The 13,291-nt window shown below is 44.1% G+C and overlaps 1 protein-coding gene and 1 long non-coding RNA gene across 9 annotated transcripts in view; one reads left to right on the top strand and one right to left on the bottom strand.

Annotated features, from left to right (window-relative positions):
- Positions 1–1,669, bottom strand: part of LOC137355390 (uncharacterized) — a 74,036-nt gene extending 72,367 nt beyond the window's left edge. Inside the window, exon 1 of the long non-coding RNA XR_010970917.1 lies at positions 1,358–1,669. This is a non-coding gene — a long non-coding RNA (uncharacterized lncRNA). The remainder of the gene's footprint in view (positions 1–1,357) is intronic.
- Positions 1–13,291, top strand: part of LOC137355388 (serine-rich coiled-coil domain-containing protein 2-like) — a 636,521-nt gene that overhangs the window by 344,062 nt on the left and 279,168 nt on the right. The window lies entirely within an intron of this gene.

Below are 13,291 nucleotides of genomic sequence, written 5' to 3'. Positions count from 1 at the left end.
TTCTCTCTCACCTATTTCTTGCATTCTGTTTTTTCACCATTTTTAGAATCACTTTCCTCACTTTGATAAGTCAGGGAGAAAGCTTTCTTGTTTTAGTGATGCCATACTTGTAGTTCTTAACTGAGTTGCTGGCTGTCTCTATTAGACTGTAAATAATTAGTTGAGGTAACCCTTATCCTTTTATGGAGCTTGGATCTAACAAATGCTTATAGTTATTTTTTGCTATAAAGCATTACTCCCCTTGAGAGTCACACTCCAGCTTTCAACTTCGGTTGACCTCAGTGAGCTTAACCCAAAGAGCACTTCAAAGATTTGAGAGATTTGAATTGAGTGATTGTAACCAGCAGTGTTTAACGCAAGGGCAACAGAATGTTGCTACAAGCTTCCCACAGCAATCAGTCGCTGTGTCCAGTTACGTGGAAAAATACACTTAGGAAGTTTTATTAACTGGGTAGAGGGAAATTTATTTAGAGGTACAGCACTGAAACAGGCCCTTCAGCCCACCGAGTCTGTGCCGACCATAAACCACCCATTTATACTAATCCTACATTAATCCCATATTCCTACCACATCCCCACCTTCCCTCAATTCCCCTACCACCTACCTACACTAGGGGCAATTTACAATGGCCAATTTACCTATCACCTGCAAGTCTTTGGCTGTGGGAGGAAACCGGAGCACCTGGAGGAAACCCACGCAGTCACAGGGAGAACTTGCAAACTCCACACAGGCAGTACCCAGAATTGAACCCGGGTCGCTGGAGCTGTGAGGCTGCGGTGCTAACCACTGTGCCACTGTTAAATAGAGGGTTACAATGGTGTAGTGGCTATGTTACGAGTAATCTGGAGTCTGGGCTTAAAATCCACAGAACATTCACGATAATCCTTCTAAATTGCAGCACAAATGTGGAATAGTATGCTGACCGTGTCGGCAGACTTCCTGATCAGTTCAATGGAGGCAGACTTACTGATCAGTTGTTTGAAGTCCCTTAATAAAATCTCTAAATGACAAACTTTGTGGTGATGCCTATGGAACTGACTTTCCAAACACTCCATACATTTATAAAGCACGATGACAGTTGAATTTTGCTCCAACGCTTTTTCCTTCTCTAGGTTTCATGCCTGTGTTGAGTCTGTCAGGTTTCTTGCATTTGGTTTCACGTCAGTGGGCTCTCTGCATTTATAGAACATTTTTTTCCAAATAGACAGGAAGCAGCTGAGGCACATTTTCATTTATTTTAAACATGGAGTAACTCCAGCAAATGACATTCTCTAAAACAATTTTTCTTTCTATAGAATTAAAAAAAAAATAGATTTTGCTATATGCCAAACAACGAATAAGGATAAAAACTACTTACTAATCTGTAAAACTTTCTGGATGTTATTTGACAGTTGGTTTGTTGTGCAGAATGCATAAATAATGCCACGTTTTAATTAGGCTTTTTCTGCATCCACGCCAGTTAGATGATGCACCCCTCGGTTCTGCATGTAAAAATCCATTATCTCTGACTTTAGTTCAGGAGATTCACCTGTGAAACCTGTATTATCGTCCTGCAAAAGACCCCTAACAGTATTATGTTATGTTCATCTAAGGCAATCTGATGTTCCCAAGACCTTAGCACTGTCATTTAGAGATGGGTTATGTGATACCAAGAAGGCTTTAGCATATAAAATTGCTTCTGTAGTAGTAATACATTGAAAGGTAAAAGCACTGATGACAGCTTGCATTTATATAGCACCGTTTAATGTATAACAATGTCCCAAGGTGCCATATAACATTGTAATTGGTGATAGAATAAAGTTTCAACATCCTTTGTCACTAATTGATAGGATGCAGATTTGAATTGTTTTTGGCCATTGGTGACGGTGCCAGCAGGAAGCTAAGAATTAACCTGTGAGGGAAGCTGTCAGCTCTGAGTTTACACTAGCACAGGCTGCTCGCCTACATCCAGCAGGTAACTCAAAAGCAAAATGGCCTGCTTGAGGACAGGTCTACTGCCTCCAACCTCAGAGTAGCAAGAAGTAGTTAAAAACACGTGCATTTGCTAAGGGACAAAATAATTACGTATGCTGGCTGATCTCCCATGGCATTGCTCAGGAGATGGGATCTGGAGCACAGCTGTGATCAGCTACTTTCCTGTTTTTTTAAGGCAATATATCAGAGACTTGCTGCAGGGAATTGTTTAAATAGGCCCTGAGGTCAGTCAGACATAAATTGCTTTCAGTTTACTGATTGGTGAGTATACATTTTCATCACCAAATTGGGAAGGAGCAGCATATCTTTGTGTTTTTTACACTTTTGAACCTTGTAGTGTGACGTCTGGAATGTTAATGATGTCCTCTGAACTTCAATATAAATAGTTTGAAAGAAACTAACTTACACTAGAGGTTTCAGCAACATGTTGAAAGAATTGTTCCTTCAATATCAAAAATGTAGAATTTACAAAAAGAAATTGATAATTTGGAAGTGTCAGCAGTACATTCCCACGCACCTGGATATTGGCTACATTGATTTGGCATCATGTTTATAGGTGTATAGATTATTCTGTTGTTTATCACGTGCTACTGTCTACAATCTGGACCCTGCAGTCCATCAGCAGTGGCTTTTCTAAAAGTCTACAGCTACTAATGTATATTTGTGCATTAATGTTTTTGTAGCAGATGAATTGCAAATGAATAAATAGTTGAAGGACAAAGTTATTTAAGTAAAATTTCATTCTTCAGAAAAAAATAGATTTTAAACCCAAATTAGTCAGGGCAACCCATTTACTGTTAATGAAAATCTACAAGAAACATTTGTGTTTTGATTATCCTACTTGCATATAACAGTAGTTAAGGTAGACAATTGGATTCCCTTCTGCCTCATTCCCAAATGTATCTTAAATCTCTCAGAACCAGTATTGGGTAAGTTTGCGTGTATTTGTTTATTTAAAACAAAGCTGGGCCGAAGAGTTTGGAATGGAATCACCCCGACCTGTTTTTAGCCTAAGCATTAATACTGTTGAATATACAATGGATGGTAGGACCCTAGGAAGTACAGAGGGTCAGAGGGACCTTGGTGTACTTGAGATCACTAAAGGCAGCAGCACAGGTAGATAAGGTGGTTAGGAAGGCATATGGGATATTTGCCTTTATTATCCGAGGCATAGAATACAAGAGCAGTGGGGTTACGATGGAGCTGTATAAAACGCTAGGTAGGCCACAGCTGGAGTACTGTGTGCAGTTCTGGGCACCACACTATAGGAAGGATGTGATTGCACTGGAGAGGGTGCAGAGGAGATTCACAAGGATGTTGCCTGGGCTGGAGCATTTCAGCTATAAAGAAAGATTGAAAAGGCTAGGGTTGTTCTCCTTAGAGCAGAGAAGGCTGATGGGGGACCTGATTGAGGTATACAAAATTATGAGGGGCATTGATAGGTTAGATAGGAAGAAACTTTTTCCCTTAGCAGAGGGTTCAATAACCAGGGGGCATTGATTTAAGGTAAGGGGCAGGAGGTTTAGAGGGGATTTGAGGAAAAAATGTTTCACCCAGAGGGTGGTTAGCATCTGGAACGCATTGCCTGAAGAGGTGGTAGAGGCAGGAACCCTCAACATTTAAGAAGTATTTAGATGACCATTTGAAGGCTACAGGCCAAGTGCTGGAAAATGGGATTAGAATAGTTAGGTGCTTGATGGCTGGCACAGACACGATGGGCCAAAGCGCCTGTTTCTTGCCGTATAACTCTATGATTGTTCTTAAATTGTTTCACTACGTTAGGTGTTGTATTATAAATAGTAGAGTTTCCAAACTATGACCCTGGATCCTTTCCAATCCCTCAACCCAGCAATCCAGTCCCATGAAGCCCAGACAATTCAGTTTGATTTATATTTCTTATTCGCTGGTTTGTATTGTTTGAGCATTGAGACATGGAACATTTGGATCTTGCCTCACTGAAAGCTAAATCCTGAATCGGGACACCAAAATATTTTCATATCGGCATCTGTAGATATGTCTGAACAGTGGTTCAACCTTCATCTGTGACCTTCAGGGCTCCATGGTATGTACCGAAATGGCCCTTGAAGATAAGCTTAGACAAATTTGTTTGATTCACTCTTCTGGGAAAGAGGAGTGAAGATGTTCCTGGAGGAGTCCATCTTTTAAATGGCATTGAATAGTGGCTCTCGGGACTTGTCAAGTCGTCCCTGATGTTCAAAACATCTTGAAGAGGATTATTTCCATAATTCTTTAGCCCAAAAGTATCCCACAGTTTTACGGAGGGTGCTTGCTGTAATGTGGATGTAACCTTTGATAGTATATGAGTTACAGTATGCATTCTTTCATCTACTGATAGGCTAATAGAAAGCTTCATCCAATGTTTGAGATCATGCTATTCTGGATCCAGCAGCTGCAAAATGTTCAAGTTCTGGCTTGGACTGAAAAGTGCAATCTGGTGCCACCCCATTGCAGTGCTGGTTTCTGACCCTGGAGGCTGCGAGTCAGCTGTATAACAGCCTCACTGTCCTCTAGTGGTGGGATAAATCAATGCTGTAGATGTACCACTAACTTTTCACAAGTGTGCCTCTAATAGTCCAATAAAATAAAAACCATCTGGTCTGGCAGCATGTTAACATTAACTCTGTTTCTCTCTCCACAGATGCTGCCAGATCTGCTGTGTTTCATTGTTTCTGTTTCTGTGTTAATCTGGTTAGACAGCAAATAACACATCATTTTGTGTTTCTGTTGCCATTTCAGATTTCCAGCATCAGTAGCATTTTGCTTTTGTAAATAAAAAGCATGTAGCAGACACCTGCCTCGCTCTCGAAAAACACATACGTCTTTCAGTTTTGAAATTGAGTCATACTGACAGACTTGACGCAAGCAAATTTTTGTTACAATGGAACGAAAGTCATAAATTCTTCAGGATCACAAGTCTCTTTAAAATACAACCAATGAAATTAAGTACATTTAAGCCTTGCTATACCTGACAAAGAAGTATCTGCTCCTTGATCTGTTGCCAAAAGTAGCAGAGAGTTTATTTTCTCAGCACTGATATCCCTCACTTTGAGTGCAAAGATTAAACAAATATCTTTTGGATGTCTCGGTTGACCGAGCATTGGATTTTCCAAATTGACATCCATATCAACTGTAAACTGACGAAAATGGTGTGTTATTTGCTGTTTAGCCAGATTAACTTTGTGGATAGAATTCAATTTTGTGAAAAAATTGTATAATAATACTGAGTTCTGCTGCTGTCTTGGCCAACATTCCTCATAACCTAATACCCATCCCTGCCAAGTGTAAACATAGAAACATAGAAAATAGGAGCAGGAGTAGGCCATTTGGCCCTTTTGAGCCTGCTCCGCCATTCATTATGATCATGGCTGATCATCCAACTCAGTAACCTGTTCCCGCTTTCGCCCCATACCCTTTGATCTCTTTAGACCCAAGAGCTATATCTAACTCCTTTTTGAAAACAGTCAATGTTTTGGCCTCAACTGCTTTCTGTTGTAGTGAATTCCACAGGCTCACCACTCTCTGGGTGAAGAAATTTCTCCTCATCTCAGTCCTGAAAGGTTTACCCCGTATCCTGAGACTATGACGTGTGGTTCTGGACTCCCCCACCATCAGGAACATCCTTCCTGCATCTACCCTGTCAAGTCCTGTTAGAATTTTATAGGTTTCTATGAGATCCCCCCTCACTCTTCTGAACTCCAGCGAATATAATCCTAACTGATTCAATCTCTCCTCATACGTCCCAGGAATCAGTCTGGTAAACCTTTGCTGCACTCCCTCTATAGCCAGGACATCCTTCCTCAGATAAAGAGACCAAAACGGCACACAATATTCCAGGTGTGGCCTCACCAAGGCCCTGTATAATTGCAGCAAGACATCCCTGCTCCTGTACTCGAACCCTCTCGCTATGAAGGCCAAAATACCATTTGCCTTTTTTACCGCCTGTTGCACCTGCATGCTTACTTTCAGCAACTGGTGTATGAGAACACCCAGGTTTTTTTATTTATTCATTCATGGGATGTGGGCATCACTGACCATCCCTAAACTGCCCTTCAGAAGGTGGTGGTGAGCTGCCTTCTTGAACCGCTGCAGTCCATTTGGGGTAGGTAGTGCCGTTAGGAAGGGAGTTCCAGGATTTTGACCCAGCGACAGTGAAGGAACGGCGATATAGTTCCAAGTCAGGATGGTGTGTGACTTGGAGGGGAACTTGCAGGTGGTGGTGTTCCCACGTATTTGCTGCCCTTGTCCTTCTAGTTGGTAGAGGTCGCGGGTTTGGAAGGTGCTGTCCAAGGAGCCTTGGTGCATTGCTGCAGTGCATCTTGTAGATGGTACACACTGCTGCCACTGTGCGTCGGTGGTGAAGGGAGTGCATGTTTGTAGATGGGGTGCCAATCAAGCGGGCTGCTTTGTCGAGCTTCTTGCGTGTTGTTGGAGCTGCACCCATCCAGGCAAGTGGAGAGTATTCCATCACACTCCTGTCTTGTGCTTTGTGGGTGGTGGACAGGCTTTGGGGAGTCAGGAGCTGAGTTACTCGCCTCAGGATTCCTAGCCTCTGACCTGCTCTTGTAGCCACGGTATTTATATGTCTACTCCAGTTCAGTTCCTGGTCAATGGTAGCCCTTAAGATGTTGATAGTGGGGGATTCAGCGATGGTAATGCTATTGAATGTCAAGGGGAGATGGTTAGATTCTCTCTTGTTGGAGATAGTCATTGCCTGGCACTTGTGTGGCGCGAATGTTACTTGCCATTTATCAGGCCAAGCCTGGATATTGTCTAGGTCTTGCTGCATTTCTACACTGACTGCTTCAGTATCTGAGGAGTCACGAATGGTGCTGAACATTGTGCAATCATCCGCGAACATCCCCACTTCTGACCTTATGATTGAAGCAAGGTCATTGATGAAGTAGCTGAAGATGATTGGGCCAAGGACACTACCCTGAGGAACTCCTGCAGTGATGTCCTGGAGCTCAGATGATTGACCTCCAATAACCACAACCATCTTCCTTTGTGCTAGGTATGACTCCAGCCAGCGGAGGGTTTTCCCCCTGATTCCCATTGACCTCAGTTTTGCTAGGGCTCCTTGATGCCACACTCGGTCAAATGCTGCCTTGATGTCAAGGGCAGTCACTCTCACCTCACCTCTGGAGTTCAGCTCTTTTGTCCATGTTTGGACCAAGGCTGTAATGAGGTCAGGAGCTGTGTGGCCCTGGCGGAACCCAAACTGAGCGTCACTGAGCAGGTTATTGCTAAGCAAGTGCCGCTTGATGGCACTGTTGATGACACTTTCCTTCACTTTACTGATGATAGAGAGTAGGCTGATGGGGCGGTAATTGGCCAGGTTGGACTTGTCCTGCTTTTTGTTTATAGGACATACCTGGGCAATTTTCCACATTGCAGGGTATATGCCAGTGTTGTAGCTGTACTGGAACAGCTTGGCTAGGGGCGCGGCAAGTTCTGGAGCACAGGTCTTCAGTACTATTGCCGGAATATTGTCAGGGCCCATAGCTTTTGCAGTGTCCAGTGCCTTCAGTCGTTCCTTGATATCACGTGGAGTGAATCGAATTGGCTGAAGTCTGGCATCTGTGATGCTGGGGACTTCAGGAGGAGGCCAAGATGGATCATCAACTCGGCACTTCTGGCTGAAGATTGTTGCAAATGCTTCAGTCTTATCTTTCGCACTGATGTGCTGGTCTCCCCCATCATTGAGGATGGGGATATTTGCGGAGCCACCTCCTCCAGTTAGTTGTTTAATTGTCCACCACCATTCACGCTGGATGTGGCAGGACTGCAGAGCTTAGATCTGATCCGTTGGTTGTGGGATCGCTTAGCTCTGTCTATCGCATGCTGCTTACGCAGTTTGGCATGCAGATAGTCCTGTGTTGTAGCTTCACCAGGTTGACAGCTCATTTTGAGGTATGCCTGGTGCTGCTCCTGGCATGCCTTCCTGCACTCTTCATTGAACCAGGGTTGGTCTCCTGATGGTAATGGTAGAGTGGGGGATATGCCGGGCCATGAGGTTGCAGATTGTGGTTGAGTACAATTCTGCTGCTGCTGATGACCCACAGCGCCTCATGGATGCCCAGTTTTGCATTGCTAGATCTGTTCGAAATCTATCCCATTCAGCACGGTGATAGTGCCACGCAACACGATGGACAGTATCCTCAATGTGAAGGCGGGACTTCGTTTCCACAAGGACTGTGCGGTTGTCACTCCAACCAATACACTCATGGACAGAAGCATCTGCGGCAGGCAGATTGGTGAGGATGAGGTCAAGTATGTTTTTCCCTCGTGTTGGTTCCCCCACCATCTGCCGCAGACCCAGTCTAGCAGCTATGTTCTTTAGGACTCGGCCAGCTCGGTCAGTAGTGGTGCTACCGAGCCACTCTTGGTGATGGACATTGAAGTCCCCCACCCAGAGTACATTTTGTGCCCTTGCCACCGTCAGTGCTTCCTCCAAGTGGTATTCAACATGGTGGAGTACTGAGTCATCAGCTGAGGGAGGGCGGTAGGTGGTAATCACCTTGCCCATGTTTGACCTGATGCCATGAGACTTCATGGGGTCCGGAGTCGATATTGAGGACTCCCAGGGCAACTCCCTCCCTACTGTATACCACTGTGCCACCACCTCTGCTGGGTCTGTCCTGCCGGTGGGACAGGACATACCCAGGGATAGTGATTGCAGTGTCTCGGACATTGTCTGTAAGGTCGTATTCCGTGAGTATGACTATGTCAGGCTGTTGCTTGACTAGTCTGTGGGACAGCTTTCCCAACTTTGGCACAAGCCCCCAGATGTTAGTAAGGAGGACTTTGAGGGTCGACAGGGCTGGGTTTGCCATTGTCGTTTCTGGTGCCTCGGTCGATGCCGGGTGGTCTGTCCGGTTTCATTCCTTTTTATTAACTTCGTAGCCGTTAGGTACAACTGAGTGGCTTGCTAGGCCATTTCAGAGGGCATGTTAGAGTTAACCACATTGATGTGGGTCTGGAGTCACATGTAGGCCAGACCAGGTAAGGACAGCAGATTTCCTTCCCTAAAGGACATTAGTGAACCAGATGGGTTTTTGCAACAATCAACAATGGTTTCATGGCCATCATTAGACTAGCTTTTAATTCCAGATTTATTAATTAAATTCAAATTCCACCTTCTGCTTTGATGGGATTTGAACCCATGTCCCCAGAGAAATACCCTGGGTCTCTGGGTTACTAGACCAGTGATAATACCACTACGCCACCGCCTACCCAGGTCTCGCTGCATATTCCCCTCTCTTTTTATAGCCATTCAGATAATCTGCCTTCCTGTTTTTGCTACCAAAGTGGATAACCTCACATTTATCCACATTATATTGATCTGCCATGCATTTGCCCGCTCACTCAACTTGTCCAAATCACCCTGAAGCCTCTCTGCATCCTCCTCACAAGTCACTAAGTTTTGTGTCATCTGTAAATTTGGAGATATTACATTTAGTTCCCTCATCTAAATCATTAATGTATATTGTGAATAGCTGGGGTCCTAGCACTGAACCCTGCGGTACCCCACCAGTCACTGCCTGCCATTCGGAAAAAGACCCATTTATCCCTACTCTTTGTTTCCTGTCCGCCAACCAGTTTTCTATCCATCGCACACTATCCCCAATCCCATGCACTTTAATTTTACATGCTAATCTCTTATGTGGGACTCTGTCGAAGCCTTCTGAAAGTCCAAATAAACCCACATCCACTGGCTCCCCCTCATCAACTGTACTAGTTACATCCTCAAAGAATTCTATTAGATTTGTTGAACAAGATTTCCCTCTCGTAAACCCATGCTGACTCTGTCCGATTCTACCATTGTTCTCCAAGTGCTCTGCTATAAAATCTTTGATAATGGACTCTCAAATTTTCCCCACTACCGACGTCAGGCTGACTGGTCTATAATTCCCTGCTTTCTCTCTACCTCCCTTTTTAAATAGTGGGGTTACATTAGCTACCCTCCAATCTGTAGGAACTGTTCCAGAGTCTATAGAATCTTAGAAGATAACTACCAATGCATCCACTATTTCTAGGGCCACTTCCTTAAGTACTCTGGGATCCCTGAAAAACTAATGCACTTGTCAGGAATGTTTGTACAGACATATGCATTAAAAACAGAAAATTGTATTGTTCATACCTTTCACTGTCCTTAATATATTTTGACAGCTCATTGCAGAGCAGATTTTTCTGCTTAATTTTGTTTGATGGGTCCTACATTTAACTGGGACATTCGCATATTTACTTAGTAATGCTATGTTTGTTTTAATCGGAGCAGTGTACTATTAATCTTGCCTGCAGAGTGCAGCTATTTGTTCCGGTTTACCATATTTTGACCTGAGTACTGTGTGTTGTTAGTGAGGCTTTAGACTTATATTTCTGTTCTGCCAAAATGGATTTATAGTTTCAGCTTTTAGTTATACTTAATAAGTGTGCGTGTGTATGTCTGAGGGGTATCACTGGGATGGAGATAGAGATTTGACTGGAGGTTTTTACAGGCTAAAGAATGTAGAGTTGCACTGCGCAACTTTCAGCCTTCTTTAAAACAAATGTATATTTTAATTCCAATTACCAGTTCACAAAATGATTTATTTATTCCTTTACTCCTTGATCCTTAGTTGTTTTTTACTCCTCAGTTCTCATTCCTTTATTCATTTTTTTCCCCAAGCGAGGCAGGCAGGTTCCTACCCTGACCCTGGCTCCTTAGTTCAGATCTCTGCATGTAGATTTGCTCTGTAATAAAAGTGAGAATAAAGTGGATTGATTTTGCCTCAAAGTTTTTACTGCCAAGCAAGTGTCTCCCACTACTTTCTATGTAGGTTTGAACTTTATATTTGCAATTTATCAGCACAGTTATGCCCCCGCTGAAACCTTTTGGCTCCTATGCTTTACAGAACAGCCCTGTCACTCACCGTCGATCAGGTTCAGTGCATGTGCAGTGCTGCTTTAAATGGCTCCTGTGTTCATTGGCACAGGACTGCATCCTAACACAGTCAGGGAGGTAGTCAGCTGGAGTATTGTGTCTCAAGAACTCGAGGTGAGGTGAGAGTGACTGCCCTTGACATCAAGGCAGCATTTGACCGAGTATGGCATCAAGGAGCCCTAGCAAAACTGGAGTCAATGGGAATCGGGGAAAACTCTCTGCTGGTTAGAGTCATACCTAGCGCAAAGGAAGATGGCCGTGGTTGTTGGAGGTCAATCATCTGAGCTTCAGGACATCACTGCAGGAGTTGCTCAGGGTAGTGTCCTAGGCCCAACCATCTTCAGCTGCTTCATCAATGACCTGCCTTCAATCATAAGGTCAGAAGTGGGGATGTTGGCTGATGATTGCACAGTGTTCAGCACCATTCGCAACTCTCAAATACTGAAGCAGTCCATGTAGAAATGCAGCAAGACATGGACAATATCCAGGCTTGGGCTGATAAGTGGCAAGTAACATTTGCGCCACACAAATGCCAGGTAATGACCATCGCCAACAAGAGAGAATCTAACCATCTCCCCATGACATTCAATGGCATTACCTTTGCTGAATCCCCCACTATCAAAATCCTAGGGGCTACCATTGACCAGAAACTGAACTGGAGGAGCCATATAAATACCGTGGCTACAAGAGCAGGTCAGAGGCTAGGAATCCTGAGGTGAGTAACTCACCTCCTGACTCCCCAAAGCCTGTCCACCATCTACAAGGCACAAGTCAGGAGTGTGATGGAATACTCTCCACTTGCCTGGATGGGTGCAGCTCCAACAACATTCAAGAAGCTCGACACCATCCAGGACAAAGCAGCCCGCTTGATTGGCACCCCATCCACAAACATTCACTTCCTCCACCACCAACGCACAGTGGCAGCAGTGTGTACCATCTACAAGATGCACTGCAGCAATGCACCAAGGCTGCTTAGACAGCACCTTCCAAACCAGCGACCTCTACCAACTAGAAGGACAAGAGCAGCAGATGCATGGGAACATTACCACCAAGTTCCCATCCAAGGCACACACCATTCTGACTTGGAACTATATCACCGTTCCTTCACTGTCGCTGAGTCAAAATCCTGGAACTCCCTTCCTAACAGCACTGAGGGTATACCTACCCCACATGGACTGCAGCGGTTCAAGAAGGCAGCTCACCACCACCTTCTCAAGGGCAGTTAGGGATGGTCAGTGACGCCCACATCCCATGAATGAATAATAAAATAAAAAGTTCTGGGCACCAGCCCTTAGGAAGGATGTGAAAGCATTAGAGAGGGTGCAGAAAAGATTCATGAGAATGGTTCCAGGAATAAGGAACTTCTGTTACCTATATAGATTGGCGAAGGTTGAGAGAAGATTTAATAGAGGTGTTCAAAATTATGCTAGAATAATTAGGGAGAAACTGTTACCATTGGTGGAAGGATCGAGAACTAGAGGGCACAGATTTAAGGTAATTGGCAAAAGAAACAATGGTGAGCTGAGGAATAACTTATTTTATGCACAGGTGGTTTGGATCTGGAATGCACTGCCAGAGGTGGAGGCAGGTTCAATCGAGGGAATTGGATTGTTATCTGAAAAAAATAAATGTTTACAGTTATGGAGAGAAGGCGGGGAAGTGGCATTGGGTGAATTGCTCCTTCAGAGAACCAGCACAAAAACAGTGTTGAATGGCCTCCTTCTGTGCTGTAACCATTCCGTGATTCTCTCTTCTCTCTCTCTCCCTCCCTTTGGTTGTGAGAGGGGCAAATAAACTCAGTGCTCGCAACTCCTCCTTAGTAATTGCTGAATTTACCACTGCTGCAAACTGCACTTCAGTGGCACTTCTTTTTTACCATTGGTTAAGTTCAGGCATGCTTATGAAGCCACTGAAGCCAGATTTTTATTCATTCTTGGGATGTGAGCGTCACTGGCAAGGCCAGCATTTATTGCTCATCTCTAATTGCTCTTGAAAAGATGGTGGTGAGCCACCACCTTGAACCTCTGCAGTCCTTCAGATGTAGGCACATTAACAGTGCTGTTGGGAGGAAGTTTCAGAATTTTAACTCTGCAACAGTGAAGGAATGAAGATATATTTCCAAATCAGGATGGTGTGTGATTTGAAGGAGAACTTGAAGGTGGTGGTGCTTGCAAACTCAAGTGAGATGGATAGTTTTTTTTGGCAATTGTGTGTAGAGATGGATGTAATATGATGTGAACAGCTTTTGTACTTGGGTTGACCAGATTGACGACTGTGGTCTTCTCCAAACTTGTACATTCATATTTCCTTATCCTGCACTGTACTTTCAGTATAACTGTTTGTCTTTGCATGTCATGGACATTTATTCAGAGC

The sequence above is a fragment of the Heterodontus francisci genome, chromosome 42 (assembly GCF_036365525.1).
Source record: "Heterodontus francisci isolate sHetFra1 chromosome 42, sHetFra1.hap1, whole genome shotgun sequence".
In the NCBI taxonomy this organism is placed as follows: domain Eukaryota; kingdom Metazoa; phylum Chordata; class Chondrichthyes; order Heterodontiformes; family Heterodontidae; genus Heterodontus; species Heterodontus francisci.
This window is presented reverse-complemented; position numbering and strand designations above follow the sequence as displayed.